This window comes from Podarcis filfolensis, assembly GCF_964270895.1.
Source record: "Podarcis filfolensis genome assembly, chromosome: 2".
NCBI lineage: Eukaryota > Metazoa > Chordata > Lepidosauria > Squamata > Lacertidae > Podarcis > Podarcis filfolensis.
This window is the reverse complement of record NC_139605.1, coordinates 16243107-16262677: the sequence shown is the minus strand read 5'-3', so window position 1 is coordinate 16262677 and position 19571 is coordinate 16243107. Positions and strand designations below refer to the sequence as shown.

The 19571-nt window shown below is 43.6% G+C and overlaps 1 long non-coding RNA gene across 1 annotated transcript; it reads left to right on the top strand.

Annotated features, from left to right (window-relative positions):
- Window positions 1-31: 31 nt before the first annotated feature.
- On the top strand, window positions 32-19420 carry LOC310757388. The gene is made up of 2 exons (XR_014545140.1): window positions 32-543; window positions 18881-19420. It is a non-coding gene; the product is annotated as an uncharacterized lncRNA (long non-coding RNA).
- Window positions 19421-19571: the final 151 nt, after the last annotated feature.

Here is a 19571-nt window from a genome sequence, read left to right as displayed (position 1 = left end):
TCCCTATCAGGAGCGGGAGGGAGAAGGGGGTCTTCCCCTAGCATTCCCATGGCCGAGTGACATCACACGCTGGGAAGGGGGCTCTTGTCTAGGGATTCCCCTTTCACTTCGTGACATCACGAAGAACTCTTGGGGGGCTTTGACGTCATACAGGATCTAGGGCGCAGAACCTCCCCGCCTGCCGAAATATTCCTCCCCGTGGCAGAGGAACAAGTAAGGGTTGCCCCCCCCCCAAAAACCCAGCTCCCTCGAGTCTTCTAAGGAATCAGCGTCTGCTCTTTTCATCCAGGGGCCTCGACGCAGCTCTCATTCTTCCATCCCCAAGTTGGGCAAAAGATTCCTGCACTGCAGGGGGTTGGACTAGATGACCCTGCTGGTCCCTGATAACTTTGTGATTCTTTGATCCGGACCAGGAACGACGGCAAACCGCAACGAAGAAAGCAGAAAGCGGATTCTAAGCGCAGCACCGCGGAGGAGGGGCTAAGAATGCCACCATTCTCACCTTGCCTGCTCAGAAGTGAGCGCAATGGAATCCGCTCTCAGGTAAGCCTGCGTAGGTGGCTAGGATCCCAGCCTCACTACCTTAGGGTAAGTAGCATCTAACTTGGGGGGTCTTACTTCTGAGTAGGCATGTATAGGAGTGCACAATGAAACAAACGCCGCCGCCCCCCGCCCGACATGCTGATAACCCGAAGGTACGGGTGTGACATTTTGGGGTCGCCTTCCTTTTTCAATCCAAACATAATTCATAAAACAGGCTATAAATCATAAACAGTGGTGGAGCTTCATGCTCCAGCGGGTGGGTGGGTGCGCGCGCGCGTGGGGAGAGCAAGCGGGGACGGGGCTGGCGCGCGTCCTGGGGGCATGACACGCCACCTATGGTGGTGGTGGTGAGCCGCGATGGCACCCCACTGGGATCGCACTGCTGGGGGCGGTGCGCTCCCCCCCACTCTTCTTCCTCCACCAGTGGTCATAAATACAACAGAACAAAGTAATTAAACGGTGGTGCTGTGGTCTAAACCATAGAGCCTAGGGCTTGCCGATCAGAAGGTTGGCGGTTCGAATCCCCATGACGGGGTGAGCTTCTGTTGCTCGGTCCCTGCTCCTGCCAAAAACATGTCAAGTGCAAGTAGATAAATAGGTACTGCTCTGGCGGGAAGGTAAACGGCATTTCCGTGCGCTGCTCTGGTTTTGCCAGAAGCGTCTTAGTCTTGCTGGCCACATGACCCGGAAGCTGTCTGCGGACAAACGCTTGCTCCCTCGGCCAGTAAAGCGAGATGAGCACCCTTGCTCCCTCGGCCAGTAAAGCGAGATGAGGACCGCAACCCAGGTTAGGGGTCCCTTTACCTTTACAGTGTCCACACATTAAACATCAAATGCCATAAGTTAAAATCCTAAACCCTTAAAATGTCAAGTAGCAGCAATAAAACATTGCCATCATGTATTCCATTTATTAAAAGCTGGGATTAAGGGGGGGGGGAATCAAGTCCCCCCCCCCATAGCTATAAATAAGCAGAGGAGAAGGTCTGGTGAACTCCTGAGGACGATTCTTAAAGAGCGTGACAGCTGATTAATTCATCCGAAATATAAAAACCATAGCCTACTGTGTCAGGAGGAAGATGTGCGACTGTAGGGCTGGTAAATGGCACTGCAATCTTATTATACATGTCTACTCCGGAGTAAATCCTATTGCGTTGGTCCAGGAGGCTTGCTCCTGGTGCAGCCTGACATACCCAAGGGCTTTGAATCTGCTTTTAACAGGGCTCAGCAAGATTTTTAGGCCTGTGTGCAAGTTTGGATTTTTGATCAAGTTCTTCCAAATCAGCCCTGCAGCCCTCAGGCGAAAAGAGAGAAACTGCCCACCTGTCAAGTTTGACCCTGCAGGAACAGGGAAGAAAAGGATGAAGACTCCTGGGCAGAAAAGGTTCCCCAACCCTGCTGTAGATTAAAGCAGAGTTAGGGAAGGAAGGAAGCCTCAACACCCACCCACCCCCGGACACCTCGCGTTTGCCTTGCATTGTCTTTTTAATTTTTTTTTAATATACTTTTCAAATTTATACATTTCATTAATTTTACAATCATTTTAACATTTGGAAGGTTTTTTAAAAAATAATATTTATTACTTTTACAACAATTTAAACACTACAAAAAAAGAACAAAGAAAACAATGCAATACAATACAAAAACACTACATAACACTAAAACAATAGACTAACAAGACAAAACAAAAACAATTTAAAACACATCAAAAACAATTTCAATATCTTATCTTTCATTCACATATTTCAACGACCTCCTCACACCTCCCTTTTTGTATTCCACTTCTATTAATTATTTCAGCAATTCCTTTCCATCTTCTTCTGTTTTCTATTCTATAATTATCTTAACACAAACTAACCTTATTTTTTCCTTTAATAATCTATTTATACTTAATTCCTTATAACATTTCTACTAAAGCCATATAACTTCATTCCTACATTCTTCTAACATTCATTAAAACATTTGGAAGTTTGACTTCTTTCCCCCTCTTTCTGTGGTTAAATAAATTTATTTTTTAATATTTTCTGCATATCCAAATACATTTAATTTTCTTCTTTAATTATCTACTTTAAATATATACTCTTATGAAAGTGCAGGTTATTACAATGCCAATGTTTTTATCTGTTTGCAGTTTATCTGTAAATATTCAATCAACCATTTCCATTCTTTTATAAAAAGTTTGTCATCCTGATTTCTTATTCTTCTGGTAAGTTTCACCATTTCTGCATATTCCGTAAATTTTTGTATCCAAAAACTTCTGCTTCTTTCCATTTTGGGGCCAGTAGCATTCTCGCTGCTGTAGTTGCATACATAAATAAATTTCTACATAATTTAGGCAGTTCTGTCTAAACCATAATTCCCAAAAGAATTATAGGGAATTTGGGAACTTTGGCTTGCAGTGTCAATGGCCAATATTAGAGGAGAAGGAGAAGAATACAGTGGTACCTCGGGTTACATATGCTTCAGGTTGCAGACTCCGCTAACCCAGAAATAGTGCTTCAGGTTAAGAACTTTGCTTCAGGATGAAAACAGAAATCGCGTGACAGCGGCAGGGCGGCAGCGGGAGGCCCCATTAGCTAAAGTGGTGCTTCAGGATAAGAACAGTTTCAGGTTAAGTACGGACCTCCGGAACGAATTAAGTACTTAACCCGAGGTACTACTGTACCTGGGTCAGTATTGTTTACACCAGGTATCTTTACAGACCCAGGAACCATTTTTAACGCAAACTTACACTGGGGGACCCATTTCTTAACCTTTGACCACAAATTTGCACAGTGGTAGTGCTCCTGTTGCAACCCACCTTGGATCAGGTGACGAACCCACTAGTTGAAAAGCAGTGGTCTACTCTGGCTTCATCCCAGCTAGATGCATAAAGGATGCTCTTGCCACCAGGTGGCAGTTCTTAAGTCCCCATGAAGGAAAACATTTTTGCTTTTCTCGCACTTCCTGTTCTGGTGAGGCCAATAAGTGGATCCTCAATGCCTATCCATTGCTTCAGTCAGTCCCTGAAGACTGAATCATCTGGTGAACCTATCATGGCTCATGCTTCAGAGGAACAGTTAATTCCACAGGTGCACCACATGCCAAAGCTGCCATTAGCACATTTTTTTAAAAAAAAATTGTTATTGAACGAGAAAAACCTTAAAATACATACAATAGCGACATACAAACATTCACTAGATTGTAGAGATTGTAAAGAGTATAGACAGAAAAAAGAACAGACGAAAGAAAAAAGAAAGAGAAATAAAAGTGTGAATAGAAAAAGAACATAATTATATCTGATATGCGAATCAGCAAAGAAAAGGAACTTCCAGCTACACCCATTGTACTGATTTACAATTAAACTATTATTTACACAGTTATATAAAGTTGTTTTTCTTTGACTTAATTTAACATTTCCCAACAAATGCTTTATTTTGCATGGCTCATTCAATATCAGCCAGGAAGCTTTTATTAGCACATTTTTATGGTTGGTCTTGGTGTTTCGTGGGTCAGGATTTTGCAAGTAAAAAATCAAACAAACCGAAAAGGCAAAGGCAAACCCTAAGTTATTGCAGGGACGCGGGTGGCGCTGTGGGTTAGACCACAGAGCCTAGGACTTGCCAATCAGAAGATCGGCTGTTCGAATCCCTGCAACAGGGTGAGCTCCCGTTGCTCGGTCCCTGCTCCTGCCAACCTAGCAGTTCGAAAGCACGTCAAAGTGCAAGTAGATAAACAGGTACCGCTCCGGCAGGAAGGTAAACAGCGTTTCCGTGCGCTGCTCTGATTCGCCAGAAGCGGCTTAGTCATGCTGGCCACATGACCCGGAAGCTGTACGCCGGCTCCCTCGGCCAATAAAGCGAGATGAGCACCACAACTCCAGAGTCGGCCACGACTGGACCTAATGGTCAGGGGTCCCTTTACCTTTAAGTTATTGCAACTGTGATTAGTGATCAAATTGTAAAGACAGAGAAAGGGTGTGTGTGCCATGGTTCACACATACTGACCTGTCACTCCTCTGTCTTGAATGCCGGATATTTATTGAGGTGTCTCATTCATTCATAGGGAATGAGGGTGAAGCAAGGTTTAAAAGCGCATGCCAAAGAGCGTCACATGCCCTTCTGTGGGAGCCCCCAAGTTGTGCCTGGCACCTTCATTGTACAGCTTTTGGCTAATGCTGAATATGCGGCTCTTCATCCTAAATTTTGACACCTGAATTCTAAAGCTGGGAGGGAACCCAAAGGTCATCTTGCTCAACCCACTGCAATGCAGGAATCTTTTGCCCAATGTGGGGCTCGAACCCACAACTCTGAGATTAATGCTCTGTCGTGCTCTGCCAACTGAGCTATCCTTACTGAGGTGTGTGTTTTTAGGACCCTCCTTGTTTCTGTGTTTGTATGTTGTTTTAAATATTATATTTTAATTGTTGTATCCCGCCCTGGGACCTTGTAGTTAATAATACTAATAAACCAAACTGCAGCGGAACAGAAACAGCACTGATTGCGATGATTATAGGTTGCAGCAGAATTTGCTGCCGTCTTACATCCCTGGTGGTGGCTGGTGTCAGCTTCGCCTTTGAGCCAGTGCCAACGGCTGGGCTCAACCTCTTCAGCCCCGACTGGGCCAGGCGAGCTGGGAAAGCACTCGCAGAAACTGCAGGGAGCAGGTCTAAGTGCTGTGGATTCACAACTCAGAGCTGTGAGCACCAAACTCAGTTCCAAAAGTCAGCGGAGCACAGCAGAGCATGAACCACATGAACGACAGCTCTGAAGTATAAGTTATTTTATTCTCTACAGCTACTGCATAAACTAAAGACTAATTGGAGACGCTGGACTGCATGAGTGTTACAGCTACTTGAGCAGCAACCTTATCTATATACAGATAACACTCAGACTCCCTTTGAAGTCAGGCTGGAGCGGAAGAAGCAATGAGCAAAATCTGCCCCCTCCTTTCTGAAACATTGTCAGCAGATTCTTGCAATGGGAGGGGTGAAACATCCTCAGCTGGACCTATAGGCTAGACTGTGCTGGGGTGTGTGGGGGGGGCGTTCCTCTGATGTCTGGCACCTGCCCTGTTAAGATCAGATACTCTTTTGGTCCTCCAAGACATGTCAGAGGCCACCATCCAGACAAAAGGAAGCACGTTTCAAGTTTCATTGATGCCCAAATCTCTCCCATTGAAATAAATGGGCTGAAATTATACAAATTCAGAACGAAGTGCAGAAGGCAGAGGCAAAGGATTCTGGTGGTGAAGTTAACTTCTTTTCAGCCTGAATTTATTATAGGCTGTTTCTGGTGGACGCTTGCATGCATGAGGAAGATTTGCAACTCTGCCCATGAATCAAATGGGAGGCACCATTTGTGAATCTTTACTCACAAGTATCCATATAAGTGCTCTGATGTTTCAGAGCTTGCATTCCTTTGGGATAAGGAATGCACTTCCTTATCCATTAAACAGATAATAATCTATCTGATGAATATTGTACGTGTTGGTTGGCTAATTGAGCTCATCAAAGAACATCACTCTAAAAATGCAACTAATCTGTTCTAATGTGGGAGGCTTTGAATCGCAATTATCTGTCCTTGGAATTGTGGGGTTTTAACTTTCAGCAGTTGTTTGCTTCAGCTTGTGATAAGGAAAGTAATCCTTTACTGCAAAAATAAAAATTAGAACCATAGAATTGTAGAATTGGAAGGGATCACGGTTAACCCTTTGTTTGTTGCTGTTTAGTCATTTAGTCGTGTCTGGCACTCCTGTCAGGCACTCCTGTCTTCCACTGCCTCACGCAGTTTAGTCCTCATGCTGGTAGCTTCGAGAACACTGTCCCACCATCTTGTCCTCTGTCGTCTCCTTCTCCTTGTGCCCTCCATCTTTCCCAACATCAGGGTCTTTTCCAGGGAGTCTTCTCTTCTCATGAGGTGGCCAAAGTATTGGAGCCTCAGCTTCACGATCTGTCCTTCCAGTGAGCACTCAGGGCTGATTTCCTTAAGGTTAACCATTACATGATCACTAAACATCCACTAAATTTCACTTGATTTCAAAAGTGGCTCAAATCTCAAAGATGATATAGAAATTAACAGGGAAACAGAATAAACAATTGTATGAATGAGGCCTAACTCTCACTGATTTCAACACAGTTTTCTTCCAAGGGTGCTGAGCTTTGCATCTGTGTACTTCAATTGTTTGCATGCTTACTCAATACGTAATATATCTACTGCATGCACTGAGACTGACTGCCAGGTAAGGACTGTAGCCTTAGATGTCCTAAATGTCTGGCTAGTTCATAGCTGTTATTATTTGTTACATCTGAGTCCTGCCCTTTCCCCAACAATGCCATTCTAACATCCCAACAACTCTTTGAGGTAGGCTATTGTGGATATTGTGACTCGCCAAAGCCAAACTCAGAAATCTTTGAATTTAGGATTGCTGACATTCTAATGCAATGCATTTTTTGAAAACATCGCCCAACTTGCCATACACCTGGGTTTTCCAGGACATTTTGCCGATTCAGCAAAAATCCGATCGGATGCCATTTTAGCGGCCCGATTCCCTGACGTATGGCAGCCTTGCCCAGGCAGTGACATTTAGCAGAATTTTATGTTTGAATGCTTCCAGATCATAGTTATTTGTAGGTGGGATTCAGTCACATGCCATCAATTTCAGGCTGTGCGTGGATTTGGAGCCCTCATGCAACAAATCTTCTTCCCCCCCCAACAATGTCTAATCCAGGGGTTGGCAAGGCTTACCGGAAATGGGCTTGACCACTCCCGCAGAGATCCTCCGTGGGCTGGCCGGCGCAGCGCGATGCCTGAAATCGCGTCTGCGCATGTCCGCGGTGCCAGAAATCGCTTCTGCGCATGCCCAGATGCTGAAAATCGTGCCTGCGCAGAAGTAATTTCCGACGTCTGAGCATGTGCAGAAGTGATTTCCGGCACCGTAGACATGCACAGACGCGATTTCCGGCATCTGCACATGCACAGAAGTGATTTCCAGAACTGCGGAAGAGACTCCCTGCATTGAGCTGTGTCAGTTTAGCGCAGCGCGCGAGGACTCGGCGAGTGGGTGGCTTGGTTTGGGGGTGGCTCGGGGGCCAGTTAAATGGCCTCTGTGGGCCGCTTCTGGCCCATGGGCCTTAGGTTGCCTAGCCCTGGTCTAATCTCTGTGTGCATAAATCAGAATGAATGCTCAGTAAAGAGATGGTCTGGAAGCTCCCCTCAATTCCTTCTCTCGCTCATCGCCAAGAGTTTGAGGGAGGGTGTTGACAAGCTGAAATAGATCCAGAGGAGGGTGAAAAAGACTGTCAGTGGTCCAAATGTATACATACTATACATTTAATGCACACACTCCAAATAAGCATGGGAACTATAGTTTCAGGGTGCTGGGAATTGTAGCTCTGAGAGGGGTAAGCCTTCAGAATTAATTTTTTTTTTTTGGGGGGGTGCTTTAAGTGTTTGGTGTGTAAGCAGGCAAAGTCCTCTGAGGAAGGTTGAAGGAGAAGAAGAGTTTGGATTTGATATCCCGCTTTATCACTACCTGAAGGAGTCTCAAAGCAGCTACCATTCTCCTTTCCCTTCCTCCCCCACAACAAACACTCTGTGAGGTGAGTGGGGCTGAGAGACTTCAGAGAAGTGTGACTGGCCCAAGGTCACCCAGCAGCTGCATGTGGAGGAGCGGAGACGCGAACCCGGTTCACCAGATTACAAGACTACCACTCTTTACCACTACACCACACGGGCTCTCAGTGTGGAGTTGGGTGTTTGGAGAAAAGACAATTAAGAGGTGATAGGTTTTTGTTTTTAAGTTCTGACACATAGACGAGGGACCAAGTTAGTTTGCGACCTTAGTCAACGGGTTCAAATTACAAGACAGGGGATTTTGATGGAACATTAAGAAGAGCTTCCTGATTATACGAGCTGTGCAGCATTGGAACTGGCTGTCCCAGAAAGTGATGGATGTTCCTTCATTGGAAGTGTTTATGAAGAGGCTAAGTGGCCACCTCTGGGGGATGCTATAGCAATGAATTGTTAGTTGCAAAGGGAAAAAATAGGCTTAAAAAAACGAGGATAATTCCTGGATGCCAGGATCCAAGTTTGGGGTGCAAGTACTCTTTGGTGAGGGAACCCCAGCAGAGATCTAAAATCACAAAACATGCAGTAAAGCAAAGCATAGAAATATAGATCTTTAAAATATACCGTACTAAGTTCCAAAATCCCCCACTTGCGTTAACATAGAAAGAGACCACACATTTGGCAAGTTAAAAATGATTTACTTACAAACTCTACAAAGGTCATATTCATGTGCTTTTCCATACAGCAGTCAGAAAAAGTTGCACAGGCAGTAAAACTTTGCTTAGTTACAGTGGTGAAAGTTCCTAAATTATGGGTATAGGAAGACAAGAATAGCTTGTAAGAGCTATGTGGATAAGTTGCAGCAACCAGCCTAGCCTCTTCACTGAGGCTGAGCTTCTCTGGTAGACTCAAGGGGAACAAAGCCTTGATTAGCTAGTCCCTCCCAAGGTGAGCTAACCTGTCAGGACAGCTTACTCTATGCTTTTAACCACCTCATCCTGCATTATTTAACTTCAGCATGTTGGTTATATGAGACTGGTTATCCTACAACATGAGTCTCCAGCAACTGACATTCAGAGGCATACTTTCACCAGGGGAAGTAGAACATAGCCACTGTGTCTGTTGATAGGCTTATCCCCCATTAAGTTGTGTAATCCTCTTTGGACGAGATCAGGGTTCCCACCAGTGGTATACAAACTTAATTCAAGTCCTGCCAAAATAGCTAAAACGTATAAGACAAAAACAAATCTGTGCTGGAGGTGTGGTAAAACAGAGGGGACACTTATACATGTTTGGTGGACCTGTGAAAAAACCAAAAGCTTCTGGAACACAGTATATGACAAGCTTAAAAAAATGTTTAAGTATAACTTTATGAAAAATACAGAAGCTTTTCTACTAGGGATAACGGACACAGGTGCAGCAAGAGAAGATCAGAAAATATTCCTCTATGCTACAGGAGCAGCAAGGATCCTAATTGCTAAAAACTGGAAAAAAGAAATTGTGCCAACAAAAAATGAATGGTTAGGGTATATTGAACTTGCTAGATTAACAGAGGCGATTAGAGATCACACTAGACAAGAGTTTCAAAAAGCATGGGGAAAATGCAGAGAATACTTCACAAAACAGTGCCCTAAAATACATACCTGGACTTGTTTTGATTAATGTCTGCAGGAGACTTTGTGGATATTTAAGTTATAATTAGAAAAATCTTGATAATTACTCTTAAAGGAAACAGCTTATAAGAAGTATATAAAGAGGCCAGATACAGGATAAAGGCAGTCTTTTATTTGGTTGTTTGTATTGTTGTATGTTATGCTTAGTGTATGTTATGTTCATGTTTAATGAGGGTGGATTTCTGTATTGGGGGGTGGGGGTTTATGTTATGTTGTAAATAAAATTTCCATTTTTAAAAAAAAACTTAATTCAAGTGGTCTGTGGTTGAAAACCATACCATAGCTTGCACAGTGCGTTGCAGTTGCTATTGTTATAAGAAAAAAATTGGGCTTGGCGTTTACAGCCCAAATTCCAAATCAATAAAGGGTTCGGTGTCCTCCATGATTGGTGAGAGAAGAATGGAGGCAGGAACCAGATCTTTATCTTCTGTTGCATCAGAGTCTGCCCACCGTATTCTTGCAAGGAGGTGAAGACCCAGAACAGAAGTGCGTAACAACTTTTATTTTATTTATATAATTTTTATTTGGTTTTACATATTTAAGTTTACAATCATACCACAACACATCCGAAAATACAAGATTCTCCCGAATCTCTAGACTTCCCACCTTCCCTTCTAGGGGGTTCTGTTAGTAAACCTTTTCTGCTGCATCTTTTAAAAAATAATCCAAGTTTTTTTATAACTCCATTGTATCCATAGTGTTATTGCGGTCCTGCTAATGTTTTCAGCTGCTTACAGTGGTCTTTAAGGTAAATTGTAATTTCCCCCCATTCCTTATTAAAGTTTTGGTCTTCCTGGTTCCTGAGTTTTCTGGTCAGTTTTGCTGTTTTGGCATAATCCAATAGCTTCATTTGCCATTCCTCTCTGGTAGGGACTTTGTCTTCTGTTCATCTCTGAGCTAACAGCATCCCCGCAGCTGTCGTCGCATACAATTTTTAAAGACTTTAGAAATTGCCCAACCCCTTAGCCGAAGACCACCTACAAGTATCAAACCAGCATCACAGAAAGAGGTGCAGAAATATGAGAGCGTGGCTTGTTGTCTCCTGTCCAGTCAAGATAACTGATTATTCTTGCTGACTGCCTTATCTTGGCTAGTCTGGGTCATTCTTTTGAAATGGTAGATACCCAAGTCCTTGAATCTTTTGTCACAGACCGTGTGAGAAGTTTAACTCTTTACAGGATTTGAAGGATTTTGCAAGTGAAACTAACTTGGGAATGAATTTTTTTGTCAAGGTACTTCCTTCTGCTGTGGAGAAAATATTTGGGATGGCTTCGGGATTGCTTTGGGAACTCAGATAAAGCATCTATTTCTTGTGGGGAGTGTTTCCTGTTATTTGAAGGGTGAAGGATTGGTTTTCTGTGGAGTGTGTCCAGGGCCAGATTTATGTTTGATGAGGCCCTAAGACAGGCATAGGCAAACAGTCCTCCAGATGTTTTGGGACTACAATTCCCATCATCCCTGACCACTGGTCCTGCTAGCTAGGGATCATGGGAGCTGTAGGCCAAAAACACCTGGATGGCCAAGTTTGTCTATGCCTGCCTAAGCTACTGAATGTAATGGGGCCCTTTATATGTCCAGCTGTTCTTTGTCAACAACAAATTGTTGCTGTTTTTTGTGTTGAATATATGCTATATGGTAATTCATAGGAGCCTACACAACACAAAACACTGTATGTAGGTTTTATTTTATTTGTTTTTATCTTATATTTTGGAAATGTACATCTTTTTCTTCCTTTCAATTTTTTTGGGGCCCCCAAGAGAGTGGTGCCCTAAGCTATTGCTTGCTTAGCTTATACGTAAATCTGGCACTGAGCGTGTCCCTGCTATGTGTGTACCTTAAAATTTGTGTAACACTATGGCAGGCAGAAAAGTCATTGCATGGTCCACCAAGACCACCAGCAATTCTCAAGTAGCCCATAGGGGGAAAAGTTTGGGGACCACTGGAGTAGATAACCTTTTATGTATGTATGCATTTTATTTATTAAATTTGTCTACCAACCTTCATCTGTATATCTCAGGGCGGCTCACAGCATAAAAATACAAGTGAAAAACAGAAAAATATATAATAAAAACACAAAACAATAACTCCCCCACACTTTTAGGTGCCTTCTAACAATACAAATCAGAGTTTGTAACAGGCATGCTGTCAGCCTTGATCATTGTTGTTTATTACTTAGGAGTTTTATGGCTAGCCTGCGTCCAATGATACTGCAATCCTTGCCATGACCACAATAGACAATTGAGGATCAAAGTAACGGAGGGATAACCAGGTATTAAGCAGTGACTCTGATCCTGTTGTCAGTAGCAGTAACAACCTGTTGCATGGTTCTTTTTATCTGAGGAACGGCATTGCTCAGTCTTTAGCCAATTAAAATAATCCTTAAATGGAGCTCGTGAGTAAAGAGGAAGCAATTTGAGGTGGCAGCAAGTCCAGGAAGCCAAAACCTTCCCGGTCACATGTTCCAGAGCTCCATTTGCCATTTGCCAGCTGGAAAAAGGACCAGAAGGAATACGGTCGACTACTGTGGCTTTTGCATACTAAAGGTTTCTCATTTATTTCCCTCACAGAAGGGAATGCCTTTTCTAAGATGGTACATGTCTATGACTCTATGATCATCACACCAGAGTCCAAACACAGGTGCTATCCTGCAGTATCCTGCCCTTGCATAACTCCATTTTATCAAGTTTCTTCTTTCTTTGGCAATCACTCGTAACTGAGTAAGATTGTCTTCCATAAACAAGGTTTTAACAATGGGTCCGTAAGTGGCTGTGGCGGCCAATTCTGGATCCACACATCCTTCCACAGTGGAGACATTGGTTCCCGGTGGGAGTTGATCACTCGGTGGGAGTTGATTGCCAAGCGTGCCTTCCTCTTAGCACATTTCTCCCTTGCGTCCTGAGTTCGAGTATCTTCAAAGCCCATGACACCTTTGGTAAAGGCTGTTCTCCAACTGGAGTGCGCTCAGGCAAGTGTTTCCCAGTTGTTGGTGTTTATACTACATTTTAAAGATTTGACTTGAGAGAGTCTTTAAACCTCTTTTGTTGACCACCGGCATTATGCTTTCCATTTTTAAGTTTGGAATAAAATAGTTGCTTTGGAAGATGATAATCAGGCATCCGCACAACATGACCAACGAAGTTGATGTTGAAGAATATGTTAGTAATATTACTGTGAGGTATTGGGAACATGTTTATGTACTGCATATGCAAATTATTATCAGCTCAGCAGGATAGCTCAGTTGGTTAGAGTGCGTTGCTGGTAACGCCAAGGTTGCAGGTTTGATCCCTGTAAGGAGGTTGGGCTTAGATGCTCCTCAGCGTCCCTCCCAACTTTATCATTCTGTGTAAACAAAAGTGTGCTTGTATTTCCTATTCTTTTATGCAGATGTTTGCAAAGCTATGCATGTTGTGAATCCATTCATTCATTTAATCAGCTAAGTCTTCTCTAAGAGAGCACTTAAATATATTCATTAAATGGTACCTGGCATTCTATCACTTAAATAATAGGTGGCATAAACTGCAGATACAAATGAAGCCAAACTTACCTGCTCATCTGTAATACATAGTCTAGGATGGGGCATCTGGGGGTGGGGGACTCCAACTCCCAATATCTCCAGCCAGTGTGGCCAATAGGCAGGAATTATGGGAGTTGTAGTCCAAAAAAATATCTGGAAGGTCACAGATTCCCTGTGCCTGGTCTAGGAAGTCTTTCAGAATCATATCATATGATATAATCCACTGGAAATATCAGAAGGCATGGCTTCTGTCTCTCAGCTGCCCATCCTGTTTTTAGATTCAAGTTCACGCCCCTCAACTTTGGCCTTTCTCGTTCGAACTAACAGACAGTTGGGGGGGGCACCCATTTGCCCTTTGGCACAGAGCCACTTCCTTTGTTACCTTAGGTAAAGGTAAAGGGACCCCTGACCATTAGGTCCAGTCATGACCGACTCTGGGGTTGCGGCGCTCATCTCGCTTTATTGGCCGAGGGAGCCGGCGTGCAGCTTCCGGGTCATGTGGCCAGCATGACTAAGCCAATTCTGGCAAACCAGAGCAGCGCACGGAAATGCCGTTTACCTTCCCGCTGGAGCAGTATCTATTTATCTACTTGCACTCTGACGTGCTTTCGAACTGCTAGGTTGGCAGGAGCAGGGACCGAGCAATGGGAGCTCACCCTATCGCGGGGATTCAAACCGACGACTTTCTGATCGGCAAGCCCTAGGCTCTGTGGTTTAACCCACAGTGCCACCCACGTCCCCTTAAGGACCCATAATTAGGGGGGGCATTACTAAGAAACTTGGAGGAGCGCAGAAAGAAGAAATGTTATGGTGCCTCTGCCTCGGCACAACCGGGCGCCTTCATCTGCCCCAGCTGCAGCAAAACATGTCTCTCCCACATTGGTTTGAATAGCCACAGCAGGCGCTACAACCCTTCCAACCGTTTGACATCACACCCAAAGGCTCACCCCTCCATTGTCTCCCGAGACAGACCATGTCTGGCTACTCCGGCAATTGGATCCTTGTTGAGTCTAAGAATTAGAAGAAACTTAGGTATGCAGCCTACCCCAGCGTCCAGCAATGTGAAACAGCGTCCCCAGCGTCCAGCAATGTGAAACAGCACATTTCTCAGATACTGCTTTCAGCTCAAAATAGGCAGGAAAACACTTCTGTTATCTACTGTAGGTAATATCTGGGTATTTTGGGAAGCTGGAGTGATGTTTTAAATGGCCCATCTAAAAACCCTGCTAATGTATTAACTTGTGTACATTGCTTTTGTAAATATGCAATAGACATTTACCATTCTTTTTTATATTTGTTGTCATCTTGCCAAAAACACTTGTAATATTATAGACAATGTACAAAAATTGGAAGTAATCCGAGAAAAAGGCTTTATTGACATGCGTGAATGAAAATATTATAAAGGAACCAAGGGAGGAGGGGATTCAAGTAATTCCCATACTGTGGCTTCAATACTGATAGTGTATATAGTTGTTTTAAATGTTTTATTGTATGCTTTTTTAAAAAAATATGTAATGTTTTTGTGTAAATTAATAAAAATATTGTACAAAAGAAAGAGCACATAAAAACACATTTGCCTTGATGAAATAATAACACCCACCCACCCACTTCAAAGTCATTCAAATATGCAAAACACAGGCCTTCCCCTCCTGGTCCTTTGCAAAGCTATGCATGTTGTGAATCCATTCATTCATTTAGTCGGCTAAGTCTTCTTTAAATGGGAGAGAGCACTCAAATATAGAAGGAATGCAGGTGGCGCTGTGGTCTAAACCACTGAGCCTCTTGGGCTTGCTGATTGGAAGGTCGGTGGTTCAAATCCCCAACTGTCTGTGGACAAACACTGGCTCCCTCGGTCTGCACCTCCATAGTCGCCTTTGGACTTAACCATTCAGTGGTCCTTTACCTTTTACCTTTACCTTCTTTATAGACACAACCTCTCTTGATTCCTGGGCGCAGGGCCTTTGCCTAAGGATGCTCTGGTGCCTCCCTTAGCCTGAGCACTTTGACCAATGTGCTCCACCTGCTCTTTCCTTCTGCTCACCCAGAATTATGTGGGTGAGTGGGTGCCAGTCTAGCCATGCAAGGTCCTGCTGGAGTGGCAAGCATGTCTATTGATATAATAGTGAATAGCAGCTGGTGCTTATAAACAGCCTGAAAGACCTGCCCTCCTAACTTGCAGTGGTCATTGGGGTGACATTTCCCAGTCAATACTTTCCTGTTCTCAGGCTCATGCAAAACCAGACATAGGCAAACTCGGCCCTCCAGATGTTTTGGGACTACAACTCCCATCAGCCCCAGCTAACAGGACCAGTGGTCAGGGATGATGGGAATTGTAGCCCCAAACATCTGGAGGGCCGAGTTTGCCTATTCCTCTGCAAAACCCATCGCTCGTCCTCATTCTTTTCCTCCCAAAGAGGAGATGGATGGAATCCAGGACTCACAACTTCAGTTCTGCCATGTCCTCCTGGGCACCAGAGAGAAATCCCGATTCTCTCTACCTTTTCCAGATGGGCAGGGTATAAATAAATTGTATATTATATTATATTATATTATATTATATTATATTATATTCACCTTCCCACATTTCCTGACCTAAATACTTTCCCTATTCTATTCGAGTGTTGAAATAGATACTTGATCCCTGCCAACTAGGTTCCGACAGGACGGGTTCTTGCTTAACACGAGAGGCAATGTAGCAATGGATTGCCAGCCCTGAGCCACCTCTATTCTTTGCTGAGCTGACCTCGCTTTGCAATGCAGATGGGTATCCAGAAAGGCAAACACGGGATAAGATCAGGATCCACCCTAGCTGCATGTTCAGTCCACTGGCTGTGGTTAGCTGTAATGCTGATGATTTATTTAAACTACAGAACTCACTCCCACAGGAAGCAGTGAGGCTCTCAAGGGCTACCAGGCACAAGGGCTACCAGGCTCTGCATCCACAGCTGGAGGCAGGATTGCTTCTGAAAGCCAGTGGCTGTAAAGTGCAGGAGGGGAGAGAGCTCAGATCCTGCCTGCGGGTTTCCCACAAGCATCTGTCTGGCCGCTGTGAAAACAGGGTGCTGGACCAGATGGGCAGGCGTGTCTTATATTCTTATAGAGCACCGATTCAGGTACATGGTGCCCTGCAGGTAAACATGAACTAAAAACAGTTATAGCCAGTGCTTTTCTTTCTTTTCTCTACAAAAAAAAAATAAATTTTTTTTCTTCCAGTAGCACCTTAAAGACCAACTAAGTTAGTTCTTGGTATGAGCTTTCGTGTGCATGCACACTTCTTCAGATACACTGAAACAGAAGTTGCCAGATCCTTCTATATAGTGAGAAGGTGGGGAGGGGTATTACTCAGAAGGGTGGTGGGAATGGGTGATTGGCAGATGAGCCTGTTGACGACTCTTAACGACTGCAATAGGTCTTACAGGAAAAAGCAAGGGGTGAGAAGGTGAAAAATGGCTTTGTCATGTATAATGAGATAAGAATCCAATGTCTTTGTTCAGACCAGGTCTCTCCATGGTTTTAAGTTTGGTAATGAGTTGCAATTCAGCAGCTTCTCTTTCCAGTCTATTTCTGAAATTCCTTTGTAGTAATACAGCTACTTTGAGATCTTTCTTTTCTCTTTTATTCTTCTTTATTATTATTAACATACATACATAGACATTTACACAATACACATACATAAAACACTACCTTATTTTCATAACATAAAACATACCTACATTACTCTATATAATACCTACTTAGACAGTGGTACCTCGGGTTAAGTACTTAATTCGTTCCGGAGGTCCGTTCTTAACCTGAAACTGTTCTTAACCTGAAGCACCACTTTAGCAGCCTCTTGCTGCTGCCGCGCACGATTTCTGTTCTCATCCTGAAGCAAAGTTCTTAACCTGAAGCACTATTTCTGGGTTAGCAGAGTCTGTAACCTGAAGCGTATGTAACCTGAAGCATATGTAACCTGAGGTACCACTGTACTGTACATATCAACATGCCTACACACCTACCCCACACGGACACCCACCAAGTGACTTGACTTCCAGCCGTTCTTGTTACGTTACTTTATTTTTCCAACTAGCTTAAACGCATTTGCTTTTCCTTCTGGGGGGATGCAGGGGTATGCATACCCCTAAACATACCCAATACGTTTCCAGGCACAATTCAAAGTGTTGGTGCTGATCATTAAAGCCCTAAACGGCCTCAGCCCAGTATACCTGAAGGAGCGTCTCCACCCCCATCCTTCTACCCAGACACTGAGGTCCAGCTCCGAGGGCCTTCTGGTGGTTCCCTCACTGCGAAAAAAGTGAGGTAACAGGGACCAGGCAGAGGGTCTTCTTGGTAGTGGCACCTGCCCAGTGGAACACCGTCCCATCAGATGTCAAAGAAATAAGCAACTACCTGACGTTTAGAAGACATCTGAAGGCAGGCCTGTTTAGGGAAGTTTTCAATGACTGATGTTTTAATGTATTTTTAATCTCTTCTTGGAAGCTGCCCAGAGTGGCTGGGGAAATCCAGCCATTATCACCACCACCATCATCATTTTGTGAATCTAAGTTTGGCCTCATTGAGGGGCAGTATTTCAATATGAGTAGGAAAATGAGAGTACCCCTAAACATTTTTTTAGGAAAAAAAGCACTGGTTACAGCTTTGATGGTGGTCAAGGAAGTGGAGAAGAAAACGAGACTAGGGTCACCCCCGCATCATACTTTTAAAGCATTTTTGCACCATCTTGGTAGTAATGGCTTCCACTGAAGAATCCTGGGAACTGTAGTTTGTTAAGGGTGCTGGGAATTGTGGCTCTGCCATAACAAACTACGGGAGCCTTTGGTGGGAGCCATCACTGCTCAAGCGCTAAGAGAGTGCCTTAAATGTATAGGGCGGGTGTGATCTAGATTAGAAAGGGATAAAAGTTATATATCTGAACCTCATGGGTGATTGGGAATTCAACAAGTTTGTATCAGCTGTTCTTTGTTTTACAGACCACTTTAGTTTTCTTCACTGCTGTATATATTGGACAGTTCTGCGTTTCAGGTGGAAAGCACTGTTTGTTCAAAGACATATCATCCGATCAAAGTAGCCGAGTGGTGAAGTACTTATCAAGTTAGCAAATTTCACAATGGTTGAATGCAGAAGAACTAATTGCTCAAACATTGTCCATGTGTCTTGCTGCTGTTATTTACCGTATTTTTCAGTGTATAACACGCCCCCGTGTATATGACACATTCTTTTTGGGGGGACTTAAAATTAAGAAAATGCACTATGCACCATCCGTGTATAAGACGACCCCTTATTTTAAACTTCAAAAATTTAGGAAAAAATATAGTCTTATACACAGAAAAATACAGTAATTTAATTTTTATCACAGACGGTTATGCAAACTGTTTCACAATGTTATTTCAATCCTCTTCAAAGGAAGTCTTTCTTTATCAAACAAAATTAGGTGGATAGAATGCAAAATATATAACTTCAGTGGCTCAGTTATACAAAGTACCAGATATGAAAGGAAGGCAACGAAATTGCCCATAATCAAATTGTTGCGTAATGAAGCATTAATCACCGTGGTACCTAATATGAAAGGAAGGGAATGTTAAAGTGCTTTGTAATGATTTCTTCAGCATGAATCACTGTGGTGCTGAATATGGCCAAGAATGGCATTGTAATGACCGGACACCAAAGAAGGGCTGCACTCACCACAGTACTAAAGCAAAGATGAACATGCCCTCCGCACGATGTCTGAATCCAGGGGGCCAGATTTAGGTTTGATGAGGCCCTGAGCTACTGAAGGTAATGGGGCCCTTTCTATGTCCAGCTGTCCTTTGTCAACAACAAATTATTGCTGTATTTTGTGTTGAATATATGCTATATGGTAATTCATAGGAACCTACACAACACAAAACACTGTTGCTGTATGTAGGTTTTATTTTATTTGTTTTTTATATTATATTTTGGAAACGTACATCTTCTTTTTTCCTTTAATTTTTTTGGGGCCCCCAAGAGAGTGGGGCCCTAAGCTATAGCTTGTTTAGCTTATATGTAAATCCGGCACTGGGTGTATTCAACAAGGGCAGTGTACACATTGTCAGTTCACAGCACAAGCAAGACCATCGTTTTTCTCAGTTCGGATCAAAGCCGGTTTGGGGAAAAGCGTGTCGAAACACAGCATTCCATAAGAAAACAAAAGGATAGGTGCAGGATAGATACGAATTGTGGATTAGGCGGTGTGTACATTGCTTCCAAAACCAGTGGCGGAAGGACACCGGTTGCAGAGCTACACAACAGCCTTTGTCACTGTGCCAGCAGAAAGAC